General features: G+C 43.9%; 1 pseudogene; it reads right to left on the reverse strand.

Annotated features, from left to right (window-relative positions):
• Positions 1–377: 377 nt before the first annotated feature.
• Positions 378–1,691, reverse strand: LOC103608384 (annotated as a pseudogene).
• Between the last annotated feature and the right edge of the window lie 4,540 nt (positions 1,692–6,231).

Genomic DNA, 6,231 nt, shown 5'->3' on the forward strand with positions numbered 1-6,231 from the left:
TGCTGGCCATTATCTGTGTTTTCTGCACACAGTTGGTTCTAGATGGAATCTGGATGAGACCCAGCTTCTTGGAGAATTTTTCTGAAAACAGAAGGAAATATTAACTGGACAGATGGGAGGAGTGAGCACCAGAAGGAAATACAGGATTACCCAGAATGGCAGAATCTAGGTTTCCCAGAGTAGGAAGAGAGAGGAGACATTCAATAAACAAGTATTTATTGAGTGGCTACTTAGTGCCAGGCACTGCTCTAGACCTCCCCTCTGAAAAGAAAAAAATAAGACAGAGGCAGCAAACACAAATTCTGAGGAATAGGAAAGGGGCAGCTGAGGAAGAAGTCTGAGGGGACTGAGAAGCTGAGGAGACGCGGCGCTCTGCCTTAGGCCTCCTCCTCGGCCTCCTCACAGAATTCCTCCTCCTCTTCTGAGGTGGCATCCTGCTACTGCTGATACTCAGAGACAAAGTCATTCACGGTGCTCTCAGCCTCGGTGGACTCCATCTTGTCCATGCCCTCACCTGTGTGCCAGTGGAGGAAGGCCTTCTGGTACAACATAGCGGTGAGCTGCTCTGAGATGCGCTTGAAGAGCTCCTGGATGACCCCGCTGTTGCCAATGAAGGGGACCGCCATCTTGAGGCCACAAGGTGGGATGCCACAGATGGCTGTCTTGACATTGTTGAGGATCCATTCCACAAAGTAGCTGCTATTGTTGTTCTGCATGATGAGCGTCTGCTCATCTACCTCCTTCATGGTCATCCATCCATGGGAGATAGCAGCCACGATGAGGTACTGACCATGGCAGGGGTCACAGGCAGCCGTCATGTTCTTGGCATCAAAGACCTGCTGGGTAAGTTTGGGCACAGTGAGGGCCTGATACTGCTGGCTCCCATAGCTGGAGAGAGGGACAAAGCCAGGCATGGAGAAGTGAAGATGTGGGAAGGACACCATGTTGACTGCCAGTTTGCAGAGGTCAGTATTGAGCTGGCCAGGGAAGCAGAGGCAGGTGGTGACATCACTCATGGTGGCGGAGATGAGGTAGGTTGGTGTGGTCAGCTTGAAAGTGCAGAAGCAGATGTCATTAAGGGCATTGTTGTCAATGCAGTAGGTCTCATCCATGTTCTCTACCAACTGATGGATGGAGAGGGTGGCACTGTAGGGCTCAACCACAATGTCGGACACTTTGGTTGAGGGCACCACAGCAAAGGTGTTCATGATGCAGTCGGGATACTATTCATGGACCTTGCTGATGAGCACGGGATCCATTCCTGAGCCTGTGCCCCGACCCAGCAAGTAGGTCAGCTGGAATCCCCAAAGTCAGCCACAGTTCTTGGCCTCCTTCCACACCACTTCCAGGACCAAGTCAATCAGCTTGGCCCCCTTTAGATTGTGGCCCTTGGCCCAGTTGTTACCTGCCCCAGACTGATCAAAAACAAAGTTGTCTGGTCTGAAGATCTGGTCAAAAGGACCTGAGCAAACAGTATCCATGGTCCCAGGTTCTAGATCCACCAAGACAGCACGAGGACTGTATTTGCCACCTGTGGCTTCTTTGTAGTACACGGAGATGCGGTCCAGCTGCAGGCCACTGTGCCTGTGGTAGGTACCATTGGGGTCAATGCTGTATTCATCACTGATAACCTCCCAAAACATAGCACTGATCTGGTTGCCACACCGACCAGCCAGGATGTGCACAATTTCCCTCACAGTTAAAATTTATTTTAATGTTGCTGCTCATCTTGGGGTATGTAGAGGACAAGAAGATATGTAATTCCATTTTTTTCTGGTGGTCTCACACTGAAAGGATGGAATGTGCCCCAGAGGCCAGAGCAGCGAGGTCTGAACTTAGGAGCAGGAAGTTCTGAGGGGGAGCCAGAGCTCTCATCATTAACTGGTTTGCCTCCGAGCATTATCTGGGAAAATCATTCATGAACATTCAATTAAACCATCTCCCTAGTTCCCTACTCTATACTCCAGCATCTAGAATCTAGAGTATGCTCTGTAGTCTTTTGCCCTTGTTTGATGTTAACTCAAACAGTCAAATAAGTTACCAGTTTGATGGTAAGTCATGCCTATAACTCATGGATTTTTTAAAGTAGGGCTCCTCTTTAGAACTACTATTTGTTTTCTCTATTCAATCATGAGGTCTCAAGAAGGATGGCAAGTCTTTCTGAGCAGATGGTCACATGTGCCTCTTGACCTTCATCACTTTGGGCAACTCTGGAGAATGGTTCTTTTTTTTTTTCCTTTTTGTCTTTTTTACTGACCGGTAACGGGATCGCAACCCTCGGTGTCGCACCCATACCGGGGAGGGGACTGGCAACGGGATCGCAACCCTCAGTGCCGCGCCCGCACCGCGCTCAGCCAGTGAGCGGGAACCCATCTCCACATGGGATCCGAACCCTCAGCGGGAGCGCCGCCGCGCTCCCAAGCGGCGCACTCTCCAGTGCGCCACTGGGCCAGCCCTGGAGAATGGTTCTAAGTCTCTTTGTGGTGACCCCAAAGTGGATTTTAATATATGTGACATAGACTACATGTCTTTCATGTCACATCACTCCGAAGTCTCAAAATGCATTTTCCCTGTTTTTGAGTGACATTGTAATGTAAATCAAAACTTAATTTCATCTGTTGGATATCTTATTTGCTATCATGGAGTACTATGGGCTCCTACAATTAGGAGAAATTTAACAAATTTAGAGAACATCCAGAGGAAGGTAACTGGGATTATAAAGACTCTACAAACCATGCCTTAGGATGAATAGTCGAAAGATTAAGATCGAAGATGGGAGAAAGGGAGAGAGTGAGAAAAAAGGATGCTCTCTTCAAATGTTTGNAGGCCACTGTGCCTGTGGTAGGTACCATTGGGGTCAATGCTGTATTCATCACTGATAACCTCCCAAAACATAGCACTGATCTGGTTGCCACACCGACCAGCCAGGATGTGCACAATTTCCCTCACAGTTAAAATTTATTTTAATGTTGCTGCTCATCTTGGGGTATGTAGAGGACATGAAGATATGTAATTCCATTTTTTTCTGGTGGTCTCACACTGAAAGGATGGAATGTGCCCCAGAGGCCAGAGCAGCGAGGTCTGAACTTAGGAGCAGGAAGTTCTGAGGGGGAGCCAGAGCTCTCATCATTAACTGGTTTGCCTCCGAGCATTATCTGGGAAAATCATTCATGAACATTCAATTAAACCATCTCCCTAGTTCCCTACTCTATACTCCAGCATCTAGAATCTAGAGTATGCTCTGTAGTCTTTTGCCCTTGTTTGATGTTAACTCAAACAGTCAAATAAGTCACCAGTTTGATGGTAAGTCATGCCTATAACTCACGGATCTGTTAAAGTAGGGCTCCTCTTTAGAACTACTATTTGTTTTCTCTATTCAATCATGAGGTCTCAAGAAGGATGGCAAGTCTTTCTCAGCAGATGGTCACATGTGCCTCTTGACCTTCATCACTTTGGGCAACTCTGGAGAATGGGTCTAAGTCTCTTTGTGGTGACCCCAAAGTGGATTTTAATATATGTGACATAGACTACATGTCTTTCATGTCACATCACTCTGAAGTCTCAAAATGCATTTTCCCTGTTTTTGAGTGACATTGTAATGTAAATCAAAACTTAATTTCATCTGTTGGATATCTTATTTGCTATCCTGGAGTACTATGGGCTCCTACAATTAGGAGAAATTTAACAAATTTAGAGAACATCCAGAGGAAGGTAACTGGGATTATAAAGACTCTACAAACCATGCCTTAGGATGAATAGTTGAAAGATTATGAATGTTTAGCCTGTAAAGAAGATCGAAGATGGGAGAAAGGGAGAGAGTGAGAAAAAAGGATGCTCTCTTCAAATGTTTGAAAGGAATCCCTGTGGAATCATGAATAAATATAGGACATAAGCAGGATGAAGGGTCTCAGGATAAGTAACCTAAGAACAATTAGATGCCCAACAACAGAACTTATCACATTAAGTTATAGAAGCCCTGCACTGCTAGAAATGTTTTGTTTATGCAAAGGCCAAACTATCAGAATTTAGGACTGTTATAGGAGGCATGCCTCCCACCTGCAATACAATTTTAGATCATAGGTATCAAACTAACAGACCAATCAGCCATGGTAGGTTTGGCCCTACATAGTGCTTTTCTTCTAAGTGTAAATGTTTTCACATTAAAGATATTAGAAATCCATGTTTTCAGTTTCCATTGAAAAATATGGCCATCAGACAATAGACCCTCATATCCACACAATGACAATCAGCTAGAATTATTAAGTAGCAGCTATCCGTGTAGACAGTCCCTACCAAACTCTATGGCTCACACCATTTGTCTTTATATCTCCTGATGAAATGGTCTCTGAAATTTCTTCAACCACTAAGATTCTCTAACTCAAATGGAAACAACTCTGGCTTTTGAGACAGAAGGTCTGATGGAGTTTGGATGTGTTGCCTCCCAAAACTCATATGGATCCCTCATGAACAGATTAATACTCTCCCTGGGAGATGGGGGTAGTAAGTGAGTTCTTGCTCTATTAGTTCCCAAAGAGCTGGTTGTTTAAAGGGCGCTGGCACACTCATGCTCACACTCTCCTCTCCTCTCTCTCTCTCTCCTCACTTCCTCTCACCATGTGATCCGCTTGTACCCACCGGCTGCTGCAGTTTTCCACCATGAGTAGAAGCAGCCTGAGGCCGGCACCAGATGCAGCTGTCCCAGAATCGTAAGCCAAATAAACCTCTTGTCTTTATAAATTACCCAGTCTAAGGTATTCTGTCACAGCAACACAAAAACGGACTAATACGAGGTCCATATATGAGCCCAACTTGACTGAGCTTGTGTTTTGGATGAGCTGCTTCAGTTTTCTGGTCCTCTTTTTTCTAATAGGGGAACAACGTTTTTTCTATTCATCTCACAGGGTTGTAGTTAGAAATGATGTGAAATCATTTCTACAAGTAACCCTGAAACACTTGAAAAAGGTAAGGCATTATCTCCAAACACACAGGATAGTTTACTTGTTCATTTCAAGACAGAAGATATAGTTTCAAATTTCTTCTTAAAATAAAAACAGATTTGATAAATATTTGAAATACCTGTATTTTGAAAGAACATAGATAAAATCACATTAGGCTCAATGAAAATAAGAAATAAAAATCCAACAGTGAATTGCATGTTTGTATTTAACACCTTTTTCCTTGAGTTAAATTAACTTCATTAATTCAATACACTTTATATCTACCTTGTAAGCACTTCACCTACCAGAGCTCAACAACTCCTCCATTTTTTTTTTGTTAGACTAATACATATTGGAAAAGGAAGGTAGAACACTGTGACAATTTCCAGAAATATCAAGTAACAAACTTGACGCAGAGAAAATAACACCACTCCTGCATGATTCAACCTAATTGCTGCATACATCAGATGCATTGGATAATTACAAAACTTTCCATTTTCCTACATCTGATTAGAGATACAGATTATCAGAGAATCATTGGAGTGAGGGTATGAGAAGTAAGGGAGTGATCTAAAAAAGAATTTTGCAGTTAGGGAGGGAAGTGCATGAAGTTAAAATTGTGGAGGTGGTACAGCTGTTGGAGAGGAGAAGATCTAGCACAGTGGTTTGCAGAGTGTGGTCCCAGGATCAGCAGTATCTGCATCACTCTGAACCTGCTAGAAGCACAAATTATCTGGCCTCACATTAGATTTATTGGGTCAGAATTCTGGGGGTGGAGATCAATCAACATTCTGTGTTTTAAAAAGCCCTCGGTGATTCCTTTTTTTAAAAATTATTTTTTATTAGCATATTCTATTACAAATCATACTTATTCTTTTTGCTCCTTATCCAATCTCTCCCCATCTCCCGCCCCTTGCCCCTTTTAAAAGACCATAGATTTGTTCTCTCCTTCTGATAGATTGACTGTTTCTCTGTTTATTTGTTGCCTAGATGATCTGTCCAGTACTGAGAGGTGTGTTCAATTCCCCCACTATTATCATATAGCAGCTGCTTCTTTTATACTCTGTAGTGTGCTTTGTGAAGAGGGAGGACCTCTTCTTTTTCTTTTTGATCTCCACAGGTGACTCTCCTTGTGTCAATGCAGTCAAGTTTCTGGCATGCCATCTGCATGGTGGCCATGACTACTGCTATGGCAACTAGCCGCTTTTGCAGCAGCTGTGGCAATTGTGGTGGCTATAGTGGGCTACCCACATGCAAATGGTGCTTTTGGTGTGCTCTTTACCTGGCTGTGGCT

Source organism: Galeopterus variegatus, unplaced genomic scaffold (genome assembly GCF_000696425.1).
Source record: "Galeopterus variegatus unplaced genomic scaffold, G_variegatus-3.0.2 Scaffold8375, whole genome shotgun sequence".
NCBI lineage: Eukaryota > Metazoa > Chordata > Mammalia > Dermoptera > Cynocephalidae > Galeopterus > Galeopterus variegatus.